At 36.1% G+C, this 19,694-nt stretch overlaps 1 protein-coding gene across 1 annotated transcript in view; it reads right to left on the minus strand.

The window, feature by feature from the left end:
• Positions 1 to 19,694, minus strand: part of LOC119066099 (uncharacterized J domain-containing protein C3E7.11c) — an 85,763-nt gene that overhangs the window by 35,601 nt on the left and 30,468 nt on the right. The window lies entirely within an intron of this gene.

Genomic DNA, 19,694 nt, shown 5'->3' on the forward strand with positions numbered 1-19,694 from the left:
TGACCATGAGCTCAAAATCTTTCTTCGCGTCGCTAAGTTTTTCTGCGCTCAATCTTCTTGGTCGGCTAAATACGGGAGGGCCCGTAGTCTCGATGTGATGAAACGTATTAACCTTGGCAGAACCGTGAGTGGCATTTGGGTTCGTAATGTCTGGATATTCCGCCAAAATTTTTTGAAAACGGTCGCTTTCGTCGTAAGATTTCACCCCCATGCAAGAAGGGTCGAATTCGGTAGCTTTTCCGGTGCATTTGAGTTTCGTGTTTCGATCGATTAGACAATTGTTAACTGGATCTACCAGTAGTTTGTAATGGCGTAAGAAGTCTAATCCGAGTATTGGTTGTCTAACGTTAGCTATGACGAACTTCCATGGAAATGATCGACGCAATCCAATGTTAGCTTCAAGCATCCTAACGCCATAAGTTTGAATTTTCGTTCCGTTCGCTGCAGTCAATTCCTGATTATTCGCTGGATTTGACAAATCTTTTTTTTCGGGTGGCACCGCACTGACATCAGATCCAGTGTCGGCTAAATATTCGTGTTTGTTTTTTGTGTCGCTGACTATAATTCGGTTGATTGTTGTTTTCGTTTGTTTCTTCAAATTTTTTCGTTTTCGTTCGTTTTTTGTTTTTCGTTCGATTGTTGATGTTTTACCGCCGTTGTCAAGAGATGAAATTTCGAATATCGATGAAATATCCAACATTTCCGAAGGATCTTCGATGCGAGATTGATAGCGCTCGTTTTCGCTGCAGCCTTCTACCCTTAACTTCCTCGAAATAACATCTTCATCTGACAACGGACGGCAATTTAGTTTTTTGGATGATAGCGGCACCAACTCCCTTTGCATTTGTCAGCCTTTTGCTTAAAGGTTTCGTGGTACCAACAAATGTCTGCTTGCTCATTGTCACCAGAATTCGATTTTGATGGCGTTTGACTTCGCTGTCTAGTCGCACCACCCGATTGTGATCTGGAACGAGACCTACCATTTCGGCCTTGGAAAGAATTTAATGCGCACACCAACTGATTGATTTGTTTTTCCATCGAAGTTAGTCTTGCATCCGTAGTTGATTGACTTGGAGTGTTGATTTGCTGAATCGTAGCTAACGACGATACTTCGTGAATCTTATCCGCTGTAGTAGCCAATTCGGTCAAAGCAGAAGTGCTGGTTGCAATTATTGATCTCACATGAACTGGCAATTGTTGCATCCAAAGCGTTTTCAAAACGTCGTCGGTCACTTTAGTACCACCCAGTCGACGCATCTCGTTAAGTAAGTACGACGGCTTGTTGTCGCCCAATGACAGATCCGAAAAAAGCTTTTTCATTTTCGTATAATCGGAGTCCTCAAACACTTTAAGCATTGATTCTTTGAGGTTTTCATACTTTCTGCCGGCTGGTGGATTTAGTACTGCGTCACGGACTTTATTCAAAACCTTTGTATCGATCGCCCCGACCACAGTATTGAATTTAGAATCGTCGGTCACAACACCAGCTACTGCGAATTGGGCTTCTACTTGAACGAACCAAATGTCAGGTGATTCTTCCCAGAACGCTGGAACTTTTACTGCAACACGTTGCACTAGGGTGCCTTGACCATTATTTTGTTGATCTTCATCGCCTGCCATGTCGTCCGTGTCGTTTAAATCCGTAAGATCGATGAAACTTAGATCTTGAAAATTGTTCATAAGCTGAGAGTTGACGTGAAAAAACTGTTTGTCAACATACACAAAAGCGTGATTTACGATGCGCTTTTTCTTGTTGACGTTTTAATCGAAGGTTGGTACTCCTGACGTTTTTATAGTGAGCGTACGTTTCGTTGCAAATTTATTTGGAATAGCTACTGCCCGTCAGATGTCGCTAGCTGTCGATACGTTCTTGGACAATGGGTGTGCCACGCGGCTTCGTACACAATGGAGAAAAATTTCTTTCACTTTTGTGCAAATCGTCTCTTTTACCGGAATTCGTTCGAATTCAAAGTTCCTTTTTCAATTAACTCGCGACACTTTCCGTGAATAAACGTATTCTTGAACTATGCGTAAATGTCCGTAAATTGAAATCCCGATTGCTGTGCAATCTCAATTCGTCCCCGAAACAAACCGGTCACTCGCGTTTTACTTTCGATAAAACTTTCGATATTGACTTTCGACGCGGATTAACTTGTTCGAACGCGGGGTCACCAATGCGGAGTACGACTCCGTAAATGAAACTCACGGATCAACTTAACAATTAATTTATTTCGCTAAATTTGCTTACGCTAAACGAGTATGATACGGTTGATCGTACGCGACGGAATGAACGAATATAATGCAATTTCTGTCGAGCTGTAGAAAGTGATATGCGAGCGGTGAATATGCAAAAGTGCTGAATAAGAAACGAACCGCCGCACTACCATAATCATGCCATCTTCACCGAGGACGTTGGTCAAGAACATATGTATAAAAAAAGTATAAAACATATTTCATCCGGGGTATAAATGAATATTTTATTACCTATCCTATTTATGTTGAGGCATTTTAATGATTTATTATTTATATAATAGAAGGAAGCAAATGCCGACGGTCTTTTTTTGTGTGTATCTACATATAGATAAAGAAAGGTGCTAGAGTGCTTGAAAATGCGATAAAAATGTAAACTTGGCATTTATCTACTGTTGAGCTCAGTATTAAACCAATCTGATTTCCGAGAAAATGTCTTCCAAGCCATCGATCCATAAGCATTTTTTCAACCATGAAATTTGTGCAGAAAATTTAAAAAAAAAACAGTTTGCATTATGCGATAAAGTAATTGATAGAATAAAACATTCTGGTGAAAAATTACTTTTTCCATGACAGGTATTTATAATACACCTGATGGCGCACAAGACTTTATAACAAAAGATGTTTTATAAACGAATTGCGTACATTTCCCGGTATTTCCGATATCAATTCTGCCGTTAGCCAAAATGAAATTGTTCTATTGTACACTATACCATGATTCATTGGATCACCGGAAATCTTTTCCTTTTTTGGATGTTTTTTGATGGTACACAGACGACATTACATTTTAGATTCGTCGTTCTGTTGATTATTTATGATCGAGTCGTCAGTTATATTCCAAATGCACTGTCTTCTCTGAGAATCAAATGAATGCACAGATGGATGACAAAAGGATTTCAAGTTTATGTTTTCATGAAGCTTTTATTGAAATTGCAATCATTTCCCCAAAATATGCAACCAAACGAAGTGCAGTCACTTTCAAAGTAAACTATGCCTTTGTTGAGTTGCAATGAATTTTTGAAGTTGAAATTTAACAGTTCAGATTCCTAAGTAATCGTACAAAACTAAAGTTTGTTTCATATGAATTCGCATACACAAGAAGTTTGCTAGTTTGGTGAGTTTGTAGCATGCAATTACTGTTCAGTTCTCAGATATATTCTTTGCTAAATACGAGTAAACGTTAATATCGTAAATAAGTGATTATTCGCCACGGGGAACGATTAGTGGAATTGTGGTGGTTGCCGCCGGTGGAGTCGATGTTCCCCGATGATTATATATTGATGCAACAAATCGTCTATTTCACAAATTTGAGTAGTTTTTACATTGCACAAACATCAAGAGGAACTAATTTTGAAGCAACTGAACCACCAGTTTACAATGCCTTCTGGGCGAATGTTATTGTTGCGGCGCAAATATATGCGCCTTGGGTCGGATATCATTACATTAGATTACCCGTTCACGAAGGGAATATTGTCTTTCGAATTTGTATAAGAAGCAGTGTAAGTGATGGAAATGGAGGGAGAGAAAAAGTTTTGTTTTTGTCGAAAGTTAAGTAGTTGGAAACGCATAAGTTTTGGACAGTACAGACAAAGTCAGCTAATGTATGAGGTGCACGCGTTGAACCCTCTCCACTGTTAGATTATTTAAAACTTTGGAGGGCTCATTATCTAAACATGAATACAATACATAATAAGTACACTAAACCCTTAATATGTACGATTTTATAGAATTATTTAAAATTAATAATTTAAAATTTGAAAATCAACAACCCTTGGAATAATGCTATATGAATAATGAAAGTTGAAAGTGGATGTAATTTCTATTATAAAGTTATGAATGTAGATTGTAGATTTAAAACGGAATCAATAAAATTGCCTCCAGCAAAAGAAGTTGTAGTGAAACCGAAAATATCTGCTGTTGACGCTTTGAAACAGGGATGATGTAGTCGCAGATCGCAGAACATTCATTGACACCGCTAAAATCGGCTCTCATCAACGGGCACATTGGGTGCTCATTCGTAAAATTTGATTGATTACATGGAAATCCCGAACTCTCTACCCTTAAAACGACCATCGACAATCTTTTGTTCAAAATATCTCGTAAAATTAGCTTATGTAAATGTCATAAGGTTGAAAATTACAGTTTGTAACCCACGCTTGTCCCATTCACAATTTAACCGTGAAAACTTGAAAACGTTTTCGTCTTTAGCTTCCTGACACTATAAGAGTTTTTCATGCAAACAGAGGAACTCATAACATGAACATGTTCGGTTTAACCTCGGGTGTAACCCAAATCCAAATTCACTGTATCAATGTAAATATGAATTCAGTGAAAATGTTTGGTTTTGAAGATGAAACTGTTCGTTGTAAAAATGTAGCAAACTGTTGTCGAGTGGAACTTTTTTTTTTACTTTAAGCATACAAATGATGGAAAACCGTGACACCGTAGAAATATCATCTACTCATCTATAGAAGCTACGGTAAAGTAATTTGGAATGTGTACATACATAGGGTATATCTTGGTTCGCTCTTCAACACTTTTCGAATCGCACATATATTCCGCTGTATAATATAATACGTGTGCGCCAGCACAAAGGTAAAACTGAAGAAAAGTTATTTTTCAACAAAATGTTTTTGTGTTACAGAAAAGTGATTCGGTTGAAGGATTATGTATGTATATAGAGATTGATGAGCCATGTGACGCCATTAACTTTTGCAAAGCGAGTGGGTTTTATGGATCTCCAAAATGTTTGTTGCAATTCTATTAAAATGTTACGAAGTATAAATATTGCGAATGTGACTTAAACGTACACTTCAAAAATAGAAGAAAAAAAAAAAAATTATTTCCTTTACGATATGAGATTTCCGAACAATGATTTAAAGGGAAATCGTACATTCGGTCTGTCGAACGGTAAACTTTTCCGATGAAATTATTTAAGCAAACAATTTGAAACATAAAACGAAATCAAATAATTTGATTTTCCGAATGTTTCGTCGAATCAAACGGAATATATGTGTTACCGTAAATATAAGAGTAAGTATACTGAAATTGACAATTTAATTAAAATATTTTGTCTAGTCTAATACAGAATATGGTTAAACTTTAATTGAATTTTCTAAAGCAATCCTTTTTCTGTCTCTCCTCAAAAGAGCATCGCCACATTCGATTTGTTTGTGCGGAAAAAATAAACGAAACATGAGGTACGTGAGGTTAATGTATGCCTGAAAAAATTAAATTCAAACTGTTTATCATATATGCGGGATATGGAAGGGAATAGATATTTAATAATACCGATGAATATTGATGAGAAATTGATTTTTCAATTTTAAAATAAACAAATCACGCATTTGAAATTAAAATCAAACAATTGAAATTCCATGCTCAATAATAACTCAATCGAACATATACAACTCCACTTCAGACTTTATGATTGTTTTAATAATAATGTAGAATGTAGTAGCTTTTCGGGGGGTTGTATGTGTGTCGGCTGGGGCTCGTGCACAAATAACTTCGCAAAAGAGAAGTCCTTGATAATGTGATCGATACGAACTGCCAACTGCTACGTCGGAAGGCGGCTCAGGTCAAGCATAACGTCAAGTTCATTTTCATAAAAAGGTAACAGATTTCAACAATTTGCTGTTTTTGCTGGATTTTCAAGGACTTTCAAAAAATTTTCAAGGATCTTCTTTTTACAGTTTGAGGATTTTCTTGGAATTCCAAGGATTTGTTTTGATTTCTGAGGAATTTCTAATGAAAGGATTTTCTATCTACGGACAGAAGATTTTCTATGAAAATCGGCCCTTGGGCACGCCATTTTTCAATTGTTTCGTCATTTTGACGTTCAGATTTTCAGGGAAGTGTGACCGCTTAGATATGCACTAAGAGCATCTTTATTCGTCATTTCTCTATTTTCAAACACTAGAAATAACAAAAGATTCGTTCCAGTTGTTTCAATGACATTTTGTATAATTACGCGAGATATGAAGCAACGCACCCATACAATTACTAGTTTTATCCTTTTTAAAAATTTGTACGTACACTCGCTACACTTGAAGCGGATAGTGTAATCTGTATAACTTACTGTATCATTGTGCGCAGTTTTCACGCGTATATTATGGAAAAAAACAAATAAACAACTGGACCATTTCTTTTGTAATTCCAGTCATTGACGATAGAGCAATATAGCAACCAATAAAGATGTACAATAGTATGTTTTTCAGCCGTTTTCCCTCCGTTTTCCAGCTTTTTTACTTGACACTTGACCGTTGTAATAAAAACAATGTAAAAGTAATCAAAACTGTGAACGACTGTGAACTCAACTTAAGGATACTCTTGTTACGGAGTTCCCAGCTCTCGAAAATCAAGTGTTTTTCGTAAAATCGATTTTAACATTTATAAAATGTTTTTCGATTATGATAACCGGTCACATACGGCTATTCATCTGTTATCGATAACGACGACAAAAATAATGACAAACTCTGGGTAACATAGTCCTTTATAAAGTAAATTGCATGTTAAAAAAATTGAAGTACAAGATTTTAAATCAACCGATTCAAAGCACTTTGATCGATGGAAGTAACAGACCCGATAATAATACTGGTCTGCTCATATGCTTGCCTGTAACAGGTTAACTCGTTTTGTTTGACTGACTCTAGTATTGTTGTTACTTCATTCTGAGAGGAAATGCCAAAAAGTCCGAAATTTTGCATAAAATACTTGGTGCACGACCCCTTAAATATGCTAAATGTAATAAAATATTTCTAAAATTTATAATTTGCATGCTGCATGTACTAAATACATTGCTTAATTAAAAACCAAATCAGAGTTAATTAACTTTTTTTCAAATCGCTATCAGAACGAATGTCATAATCAATTTAGTGGAGCAGTTTTTGCAAATTGAATTGAAATCACAAAGTCATAAATAAGTCACAGTTAAAATGGAACATTTTATTCAAATTCTGTGTATAGTTTAATATTTTTCTGCGATAGCAGATCTTTATATTCCGTTAGTGACGCTCCCTAGACATAACTTTGCAATTATTTAAGCACACTATCTATGCTACGAAAATGTGTCAGCAATGTTATAGCTACTGCTACTAAAATGTAGCATAGCTTTTTTTATGACGACTTTTTTTTAGAAAATTTTCCTACCATTTCATTTCAGTGGCAGCATAAGGAAAAGCACTTTAGATATTTATAAACGAATTAACAGTGAAATGTTTTTCAAATAATATTTTAATGACACTGTTGGAAATGAATTAGTGAAACTATAAAACATTTCTTCCGTATTTTAGGTGTGGCTAAGTAGATTGGGGAGGCTTTACTATTTTGTTTTGTTTTATTGAAGCACCTGTAATATAGCGTTAACGTTCATTTAGGCTGCAACGTACATTTTTACCAGTAATTTAGGACAGAAAAGAACACAAAATGTAATCACTATTGTGTCGCTGTGATTAAGGGCTGATGGCTCAATTTTCCGAGTAATTATTGTTTTTAATAAATTATTATTGTAATGGACTGGGAATAATTGTTGTGAAAAATTAAGTCTTTAGAGAGAATGTACGCAAAGCAAAACGAAACAATTATCAGATATTATTTTTGAGTTTGTCTCGTTATTTATTGTAAGTGAATAGTAACGTACATCTCTTTGAGGTACGGAAGTATTCTTTTATGACTACTTTGTAAAGGCAACATAAATATCTCGTGGCTCATAACTTGGTAAGGCTATGATCAAATAGATAAAGAGAAAAAAATTCTAGAAAATAGGTTTCTAGATTCAACAATGATGACATCCATCAACATTCTTTTTAAAACAGCTGGTCAACAATAATTGTGGTAGAGAGATGAGCCAGTTCGAAGCCGATGTCAACTCATTTTATCTTTTCAATGTGCTGTTATAAAGCAACACGTTCTATAAAAAAATGAAGTAATAGATTTTATGTTAAACAACTAAAGTGACAGACTTAATCGTGCAGATCTTTTGTAAGACTGCCTCGCAACTTAGAAAACTTTTGTGTATTAATTCTTCGATTTCATTATATCTCTTGATAACCCCACGATCTTATATCTAGACCTATGATTTTGTCGATTTTTCTTTCCTTTTTACAATTTAATAATGTGAGCCAGATTTCTATCATGATATTAACGCCATTCCCGTACCCTCCATTAAGTTATTCTCCAATATCTCACAGTTTTTCATTAATTTAAATTTTTCATGCTTTTTCTTTTTGTGTTCGCGCTGCAGTATTTTATTTTTTGTTAAATAAACTAAGAAGAAACAAACTGTATTTCATAATCATGTTTGAAAACTTTCCGGTTGGCTTATCCTACTTAATAAATTTTATGAGCAAATATACGTTTTGCATTTGAAATGTTCAAAAGAACCAACGCCAAAACAAACGTAATTCGTAAAGTGCTAATCACAATTCAGGAACAAATTCATTTATTTCAAACTAACTATTCATTCCGGGAAACAGATAACTAACTAGTCATGCCGGGATTAGCAAAAGATAATACCGGAGCAGAGTGAAAGGTACGTGCCACGATAGAATATGAACACTGCGAAACGAATCGTGGTCTACGATTATGCAGTGCGCAGAATTTGTTGATACGTGCATCGAGATGGTGATTTTTCGTTGTTTGACAATGCAAATTTATCTTTATGAGATTGAAAGCTACAGCATGACATTAGAATCAAAGTCTATGGCTAGATAGTGGTTTACACTCTTTTTTTCACTCATATAGAAATGGTGGAATTCCTTCCGTGGAGCTGTCAATCACAAAAAATGGAGTGGGCACTACGTTGCACAAATTGATTTTTGTAGCTGCTAAACTTTCAGTAAATAGGAAACTAACGAAATTGACTTTCAACATAAAAAATAGCTACTACTTAAGTAACAGCTCGTTATAAGATTTTCCAATTGTGGTACGCTTTATTGTAATAGGGAACGTCTGATTTTCTGAACAGAAAAACCAAACGGAAAGGTTAAGTTTGTAAGGTCAAGGTTTTGCTAGAGGGCTAGAGGGCCTTGGACCAATATATGCATTTAAAAATGGGATGTTTGTATTGATGATATCGAAGGCTTGTCGATCGGAAAGTGTTGGCCTTGGATTGGATTGGATTGGATTAGATGGGAAGGGGGTTAGCCCAGCACCTAAGCCTGTAGTGGGCCTGTTGTGCTATTGCACGAGTCACTTGATCATATGAATTGTGATTTTTCATCATATCTCTTCGGACTCACATAGCTCACAAATCGACCGTGTAAACGTCCCATACGTTGTGACTTCTCTGAGCCACGAGTAGTATGCGAAGACCACAACCATCACTAATGACTCATGCATTTTCCCAATGAGCGACTAGTCGATCATAGATGGCGCTTATCCTACAGTCTGTTGTATATTGTGAATTGTGTCATTGACATTATGTCAATATGGCGTGATTGTTGCGAAGAAATCGAATATTGGATTTCTTTGAAATTTGCGACTTTGTTACGGTCGTACAGCCATTAGATAACTAATAGCGAGTGCTTAATCACCAAGTGATTAGAATAAAACCAGGCAAGCATTTTTGCACCGGGAGTCGAACCCGGGACCTCTTGGGTATGAGTCCTATGCTCTACCGATTGAGCCTTGCTTTCAAATAGTTTAGTACCTCAAACCTCAAACATCATCTAATCTTTCACGGACATGAAACATATCACCAGTATTATTATCTTGAATCTATTACTTCAGTCGATCAAAAATTTTATGTCATATGGAAGCAAAATCTGTTACTTCATTAGTTGTAAGTTACATTTTACTGTAAAGGGCCACAATAGCTAGGTATCATCGCTTATTTTAGTCGATTCTGTCGATAACAGAAAACAGAGGGACACTGAATGTTTTTGTGAGATATGCCTCCTAGCATGCCTCCTAGCATGTCTCTTAGCATGTCTCCTAACTTGTCTCCTAACAGACTCATTAAATAAATGTTTTCTACATATACAAGAATGCAATACAAACAAATACTTATGCGCCGAGGGGAACCCGATTTCAATCCCCCAATATTTATGATTGCTGATTTGCTGATTGCAGCGTCGGTGTTGCCAGCGTTTACGGTTGTAAACATTGGTTTCAAACGGTCGATTGAGATTTGCTTGAATTTTCCTTTTATTTTCAGTGTGAAGTATTTTTTATGTTTAGAAATGATTTCAAACGGGCCTTCGTATGGGTTTTGAAGCGATTTTTTTACGGCATCTGTTCGCACGAAAGCATGTGTACAGGAATTTAATCCTTTATGAATGAAAATTTGTTGTTTGTGATGGTTAGATGCAGGGATTGGCAGTAGTTTGTTCATGTTTTCTTTTAATCGTTCAACGAAGGATGATGGATTGGTTTGGTTACGCTTAGGTTTAGATTCATTGAAGAAATGATAAGGTAAACGTAGGTTTGTACCGTACACCATTTCTGCTGGTGAAGCATTGAGGTTGTCCGAGATTATGGATCTTAAACCGAGGAGAATTAACGGAAGAGTTTCTGTCCAACGGTTGTTGGCATGCGCTTTGATGGCATTTTTAAAAGTTCGATGCCAACGTTCAATCATGCCATTTGCCTGAGGGTGATAAGGTGTGGTACGTAGCCTACGGGTTCCCATTAATTTGTTTAGTTCGGTAAAGAGTTCCGATTCGAATTGCACACCTTGGTCGGTCGTCAGGTGAATAGCTGGACCAAAACGAGCGATCCAGTTAAGAAAGAATGCCTTTGCCACTGTTTCGGCTTTAATGTCGGTTATCGGAATGGCTTCAGGCCAGCGAGTAAACCTATCAATGCATGTCAGGCAGTAAGTGTAACCTTCAGAGGTTGGGAGTGGTCCAACTAAATCTATGTGAACATGTTCGAATCGCGTACTAGGTGCCTTAATTTGTTCGAAAGCGGATTTATTATGCCGGAAGACTTTAGCTTTTTGGCATGGCACGCAACTTTTACAAAATATCTGAACGTCTTTGTCGATGCTGGGCCAAACGAATGACTTTTTAATGAGTTTGGACGTAGCTTTTGTTCCGGCATGAGCGAGATTGTGAACTTGTTCAAAGATTGTCTTCCTTAATTCCGAAGGAATGAATGGTCGTGGTGTTTCAGTGGAGACATCGCACGTTATTAGGACTTCGTGAAACATTATTTCGACTAGTTTGAGTCCTGTTCGCTGTTTTTTTAGTTGTTTAAGTTCCTTATCCGTCTTTTGAGACTGAGCGATAAGATTATAGTCAACTGAGCTAGAGAGCGAAATACTATTTATTCTAGATAGTGTATCAGCGACTACATTGTCAATGCCAGAGATATGCTGAATATCTGTGGTAAATTGACTTATAAAATCGAGATGTCGGAGTTGCCTAGGAGAAGCTTTTTCGTTCTTTTGGTTGAAAGCAAAAACGAGAGGCTTGTGATCCGTAAAGATGGTAAAATCTCTGGCTTCGAGCATCGGACGGAAGTGTTTAATTGAAGCGTAAATTGACAAGAGTTCCCTGTCGTATGTCGAATACTTGCTTTCGGCGGAAGATAATCTTTTTGAAAAGAAAGCTAAGGGTTGCCAAGCGTTATCTTTAAGTTGATTAACTACTCCGCCTATTGCAGTGTCTGACGCATCAACCATGAGACAGATTTTGGCGTTGTCTGATGGATGAGACAAGAGAGTTGCGTTGGCCAGTGCCTCTTTGCATTTGTTAAAGGCATCAAGTCTCTCTGGAGTCCAATCTATTGGAGACTTGTCTTTCTTCTTGTTGCCTTTAGTACAGTCTAGCAAAGGAATTTGAGTTTCGATTGCATGGGGCATGAAGCGACGATAGTAATTAATCATTCCCAAAAATCGTTTTAACTGGTCAACTGTTTCGGGAACTTTAAATTCCTTAATAGCAATGACTTTGGATTCCAATGGTTTCGTGCCATCCTTCGAAATTTGATAGCCTAAAAATTCAACTTGAGACTTACCAAAAGAGCATTTATTTGGTTGTATTACGACGCCGTAGTCGTTCAAGCGTTGCAATAGGATGCGAAGGTGTTCAATATGCTCCTCTTTGTTTTTAGATGCTATCAAAATGTCATCCAGGTAGGCGAAACAAAACTCCAGTCCCTGGATAATCGAGTTAACAAAACGCTGGAATGATTGTGCAGCGTTGCATAAACCAAAAGTCATAGAAGGGAATTCGAATAAACCGAAGGGTGTGATGATGGCCGTTTTCTGAATGTCCTCTTCCGCTACTGGAATTTGATTATACGCCCTTACCAAGTCGATCACGCTGAAGATGGATTGACCTTCCAAAAAATGGTTAAAATCTTGAATGTGAGAAACCGGGTAACGGTCTGGTAAGGTGTTAGCGTTTAGACGTCTGTAGTCGCCACAGGGTCTCCAGCCGCCCTTTGGCTTAGGTGCTATGTGTAAAGGAGAAGCCCATGGACTATCAGATGGTCGACAGATGCCCAGTTCGAGCATTTTGTCAAACTCAGCTTTAGCTAGCTTAAGTTTTTCGGCGTTAAGACGCCTTGGTTTAGAGAAAATTGGTTGGCAATTAGTTATAATTCTGTGTTGGACGTTGTGTTTTTTCGACACTTTTTTAATAGCCGATTGATCTAACAAATCGGGAAATTCCTGAATCAACTGATGATACTGAGTTTCCCCTGACAGAGATTTGATCTGTGTGCCAGAGTTGTTTTGAGGAATTTTTCCGTGGATTGAGATGCTAGTCAGGTTATCAACCAATTTGTTGTTTTTGACGTCGATTAAAAGGTCGTATTTTTTTAACAAGTCAGAACCGATGATGGGCGATCGCACGTCTGCGATAATGAAAACCCAACGAATGGGGCGGCGTAAGCCGAGGTTCAACGTGACTGTTTTGCTTCCGTATGTCTTAATAAGCGAGCCGTTTGCGGCATATAACTTGAAGAGACAAGGGACGTTACCTTTTTCACGAGAAGTGGGAGGGAGGACGCTTAAATCTGCCCCAGTGTCAATAAGGAAATCTCTCCCAGAGTTCCTATCTGAAACGAACAAACGACTTATGCTTGGTGCCTGGCTAATCACTGAGCAATTTGGCCTATATTCTTGGTTTGTTTTCGAATCGTTATACGAGCAAGGTTCTTTGCACTTCCTTGCTTTGTTACCGAAAGATTTGTGGTAGAAACAAAAGTCTTTGTTCGCTTCAGAAGGTGCCCGAACGGGCGTTGTTTGGCGATTTCGTGCTGATCGTTGATTGCTTTTACCAGGTTTGAGAAATTCTTCTTTCAGACTTTCGATCTTACCTTCTAGCCGATCAACGACGTTTACTAAATCGCTGATTTGATTAACTTGATTATTACTGACGGCCTGAATGGAAGCTGCCTCAGTTATATCAAACATAATGTCAGCAGTTACGGACAACTGCGTTAGATTATCGCTACTGGTGGCAAGAACTGTTTGTATATTGACGGGTAATCTTTGTAACCAGAGGGTTTTCAATAGGTCATCACCCACTTTTCCGCAAGACAGTTCCCTCATTCGACGAAGTAAGCTGGACGGTTTCATCTCACCGATGGCAATTTCACTGAAAAGATTTTTCAGCTTTTTATTTTCGGTGTCTTCGAATTCCTTTATCAACCGCTGTTTTATTGTTTCGTAGAGATTTCCAACAGGTGGGTTGAGGACTATATCGCTAACCGAGGTGAGAATGTCGCTCTCGACAACGCCGACAATCGTATTAAATTTGGTCAGATCACTGACTATATTAGAGTTCGCAAATTGCGCTTCCAACTGGCGGAACCACAGCTGGGGGTTTTGCTTCCAGAAGGGAGGAACTCTAACCTGGATGCGATTGACTGCGTTGTTTTGCTGAGCGTTGGGCTGAACATTTTGCTGGGCATTTTGCTGAGCATCTTGCTGAGCCTCACCGTTTTGCTGAACGTTATCTTGAGCGTTTTGGAAAGGAAGTTCGTCTTCGTTTGCCATAATTAGTAGTGATTAAGAGAGCAGAAATTGTAAAGTTGACGATGGTCGACTGAATTTCTGTGTTGTAGTACGAAAGCTCGTTGCTTATACTAAATACCCGAAGGAACTTGTGTTCGTTTTTGGGGTCACCAATATGGGATCCTGATACTTTACAAGTGAAAGACTTGTGGTTAGGATTGAATCCAAATGGAGAATGAATAATTTATTTACTAATTCCAGCTATTTATACACGGTTTGGTTTGAACTAGAAAACGTAATTTAGTTGTTTTAACAACAAAAACAAAATTGAGTTTGACAACGTAATGACAATTCAGTTAATCATCTGGCGCAGCTGGTGATTGGAATTAATTTGATGATTGGATGAGTGCGTTCGATGGTTGTGTTGTAGGTTTTATGCGACCGAGGGCACCACACATTCTTGCAAACATTTCAGTTTTAACAGGAATGAAGTCAATTAAATTTGGACCACGTTCGGATCAGTTCTAGATGCCTTTACAATTTTTAATTTAGAAAGCTCATTTAATGACTTTCGTTAGCGGTGATGACAATGAGATCCATTTGCTGTTTATATTCTTGTCAGTATAAATAAGGTAAATATTTTCCCGTTTGATTAATTTCTTTAACATTTCGTGAACGTTGAGTGAATCTAATCGTAAAGTAATTTTTCTTTGCCGAGATTTGTGTGACAATAAATATTATATTTTTGTGTGAATTGTACGTTAAAATACATAGAAATATAAATGTTGTTGTGGCTTCACATTTATTCAGCGGTATATTGTTATCTTAATTCTATCGTTTCCAATTATTTTCACTTCACGACACCCCTCAAATATATAATTATATATATTTAATTTACTTAAATCTCAATAAACTTTGTGGCACGCAAACACACTGCCTGGTGGGTCTCGCTCTCTAATGGTTGAAGAAATTTAATTGATTATTTGCGTGCTTATGCACAATTTGTCCATATATTAATCACTAACAATACACTGGGCTATGTACGAAAATGTATAAACTCTGTAATATAACAAATTTCATGTTATATGGGACTGGGACATTGTGTGGACAACATATCGAGGCGACATTGTTTTTTTTCTCTATATTTTTATTATTTTTATTTTTGTTGCTTTTCACCAAGCCACTACTATAAATATAATAAACAAACAGGAAAATTATATCTACAACCTGATTCGTATAACGGAAAATGTGTGGCTAAGTGAAAAAAGCTTCTTAATTGCGGGTGTCATTATATATTTTTTTGCTGTTGCTTTTTGGTGTAGCAAATGAATGGCTATGGGTCATCCATTATAATGTCCGTTTTACTCATATCTTTTGACAAAAGGGATTTCCTGTTTATTTAATTTTATATTTACGTTGATAGTTCAACAAAGGATGTTATGTATTTAGTGGGTGATTTTTATAGAGTCGGTGATTTTATGTGATGATTTTATGCAGGTAAAATTAACTACAAAAATAACGTCAACAGTATGTCAAAGTCGTAAGTCATGACATTTTATTTAGCTGAAGCGTGACTTTAAAGTTAGAAGACTAATCACTCCGATTTCAGCACCGATTTTGATAAAACTTCGGTTTATCGCGTTAGATTGTGTGTGTTAACTTCGTTGTACTATTATGCAGATTTTCTTTTAGCGTTACGTGATCAAGAGGCACACGGTTTTAAAGTTTGTCGAACATTGTTAAGAAACTAGCTGCAAGTCACGGTATCAAAAGAGCGAGCGAAGCAAAAAAAAAATCAGTTTTCATGTTTTTCAATTGGAATATCAAATTGGCGGTGTTTATTGCACAAAATCACATTATATTTCAATAGTTTAGCCGAGAAGGTGTTATTTTGCAATTTTAATTGGATTTTTAGCGCTTTGTTATAGTATACGTAGTTTCGAATCTGTTTTGACCTGTGAGAAATTTGTAGCCTAAACGGAAACTTTTACGGATTTTTCATTGAATAGTGGCTGTCAGTTAAAAGAAAATTCCTTAAAAAAATCCTTCGAAACTTTACGAAACAAAGTCCTCAAATTCAAAGAAAATCTGCTTAAATAAATAAACATTTAAAAGGCTTAGGAAAATCAAATGAAAAAAAGAAAATTCTTAAGAGACTGTCTCTAACAAAAAAAAACTTTTGAAAATACATCCAACAATCAACAATCAAACAAATATCCTTGGAAAACGGTAGGAAAATCCTTGAAAATCTTTAGTCTTTTTGAAAACCGCTTGTCAAAGAAATCTACAAATATCTGCCCCTCTGTTCGAAAACAACAACGAAATATTTACAGATTTTTTTGTTCTTGTGAGGAAACTGGAGAAGGATAAAGGCATCAGTTCTCTTTCCTCTATTCTAAGTCAGAGACTGATTGAAAAACGGATTATTATTCCGCAATCCTGAGGTCATGTCCTATATGATGGCCTTTTATTTGACTAAGAGCCGTCGAGAAAAAAATTAATTCTTTTTCTGTTGACATTGACTGTGCTGCAGCGACATCTTTCAGTGAAAGAGTGAACCTCAATGTATCGGTAGAGTTGACAAAGAATGGAGGAAAGAGAACTGATACCATAATACCTCTTCTGGAGGATTTAAATTTCAAGATGACATGCGTATGTCATTTCATCCTGAGGACCGATCTAGAGTCGCTTAAAAATGTATGAGCCTGCCTGGTTGCGAGTTAAAGTGTGAGAAAGCTACTAGGTAACAAATGTTTGTTTCTGTTCTCAAGTAGATGATTTTTGATAGGTTACATATACCAACTTACAAAGGGTGACGTATATGATATGCACTAAGTTCACCACTGGTCTTTACCTAGTTATTTACCTTTCTGTCCGGAATAGGATCTAGCACAAATTTTCAAAGAATAAATTTTCTAAAGTCTGTTTAAAGTCACTAACCCCGCGTCTATTGTACGCCATATACACCGTATACATAGATCAATATCAATTAAGAATCCAATAAATATGGAAATTAACATGAAATTATGTAAAATATTATAGTGTGCGCTATTAAATGTGATATTTATAATCAAACACTTTGCGTATTCAATCACGGCATGAAAAGTGAGTAAGCCTAATTTTGAAAATAGCATTGCTATTCATGTAAAATACAAACATTAGACATGCACATTTCAACATTCGAATTTTATACATATACTTCAAAGCTCGGATTATTCATTAAAAATACTTGATTTTCCACCACCTTTTAAACAAATTTTTCTCACACCACACATCCGCAACAATTCAATTTTCTTGTTTTATTTTCCAAATAGCAATAAAACTCCCCTTGTTCTCAGACAAAACTCTATCCGCTTTGTTATATATATTCCCTATTATATTGTGTGTAATTGTAATAATTACATGCAAATTATTTCGTGCTCGGCTGTATGCAAAAATCATACATTCGTATTAAGACAACATTGAAATTAGATTCAAATGTGATGAAAATAACGAAAAATGTGGAATGAAAAACTATAAAATTTACATATTCCTTGCAATTTTCATTATATTATTTTGCTGGAAGACTTTGAATTGTAAAGATCAGTTTATTTGAGATTGCTGTGTGCACAGCGGTGAATTGTGTCTATAAATTTACCCCTGTGACACTTTTGCTTTGATTGTCTTTTCATTATTTGAATCAACGGGGTTTTGTTATCAGTTTGTCTTTGTTTGACGAGCTCATTTTTTTGGTAAATTTTCCATATTATTGTTTGAATTTGAAAAATGACAAAGAAATTGATTATTTTAGGTTTACAAATGAAAATACGATTTCACATCTTTTTTAGTGCTTAAAATTAACACTTCACTCACGACATGCCAATGGCAATTATCGAATCTATTACTTCATTTGATCTTGTCCCCATTTTATTTAAAATGTATCTTGCCTTGCTATAGGTGACGACATTAGGACATCAATATAATTTTCGAATCTTTCACTTCTATATTACTTAATAATCAACAGATTAATAGAAAATCTTTTACTTCGTTGGCCCAACATATATTTTGCTATATAACTGACTTCGAAATGGGCACACCATTTTTGTTTCCGGACGTTCATGGTGCTATTGATTGGGAATTTCGATGTGATCATTTCGTAGAAGAAGTTTTTTTAGACCCCTTGGTTTAGGCATTATGCCTTAAAACGAAAACTGCACAAGGAAATGACGTTGCTGGAACGAATAACATCTACAACAGTGTCATTATTCGCATTCCCGCGAGGCGATTCATAAAAACTCGACATAAGTAAAAATTAGGAATCTGACAACCACACTACCTCAACTATACGTAAGCTTTAAGCTGTCAGAATAAAAGATTGTGAATCTGTCAGAAAATCAAAAATCCTTTCGAGCCTATCTCCCTCTCATTCTACAAGGACTAGTGTTTCCAAGCTTATTTAATCCCTATGATGAAATTGGAACAATATAAAATCGACTTACACTGTCAGTGGCGGAGAAAATGTTAATCCGCACGCTGTAAATTGCTTCAGTACTTTGTGTTCTATTTTTAAGTCGACCGAAAATAAGACGAATAATCGATTAAAAAAAGACTCAGCCGTAACATTCGTTCTTTTTTTTAGAAATTAACCAATTGATAGCCCCTAGGCATTAACATTGATACTCAAATTTCAATTATATATCATTCGAACCGTAAATGTATAATTCACCCGGCTCTGATTACAAGCAATGCTGCAATTTCGCTGAAAGAATGGATTGAATTATTCAATCATTTACGTACAAAGTATGATAAATTGATTCAATTATCTAGCCATAAATTGTAAACTGTAAAAAAGAGCGGAACGTTAAAGGATACACCGTGTTACCCCACACATATATTATCCATATGAATGAGGTCAATATGTTTGTGCAAAAATTTAATCAAACGATCCCAAATGATTCGGTTTTAAGTACAATACAGTTGCGTACGGGTAAAGTAAACGACGAAAAATTGGAATTTTCTTAAAGGAAACGATAAGGTGCGGCAATTTTCCTGTTTTCCCCCCGCACACATATATATGATGAATTTGAAGATTTCCGTGATTTATTAGGTTGAATTTTCTTTTGGCAAGATATTGTTATAAGTTGAATTATTTATTTTCATATTTTTTTTTACATTCATATTCTTTTATGTGCGACGATAAGATTCCGACTGACGTGTGATACAACAATACCGGGAAATATATATAGAAAAATGTAGATTTTATGTTTTTCCAGTGATAATATTGAATCAAGGACGAGGGTTGCAAACGTGGTCCGATTTTCAAACATTTTCAAAATAGAAAAAAAGATGCGAATGAAAATGTGGTTATATCAAGAATTCAACAGAAAACTGGTGATATAACTTTGACAGGGGATTTCGTTTAGAATAAATATTTTTATCTTTTCGGATACAATTTTTTTCTTTCTCTACATTTCGTGGCAACTTACTTACGAGAAAATAACGAAATAACTCAACAAAAGAGGGTTCGTTGTCAAGTTAATATTTTATTTCCTAA

This window comes from Bradysia coprophila, chromosome IV (assembly GCF_014529535.1).
Source record: "Bradysia coprophila strain Holo2 chromosome IV, BU_Bcop_v1, whole genome shotgun sequence".
NCBI classification, from domain to species: Eukaryota; Metazoa; Arthropoda; class Insecta; order Diptera; family Sciaridae; genus Bradysia; species Bradysia coprophila.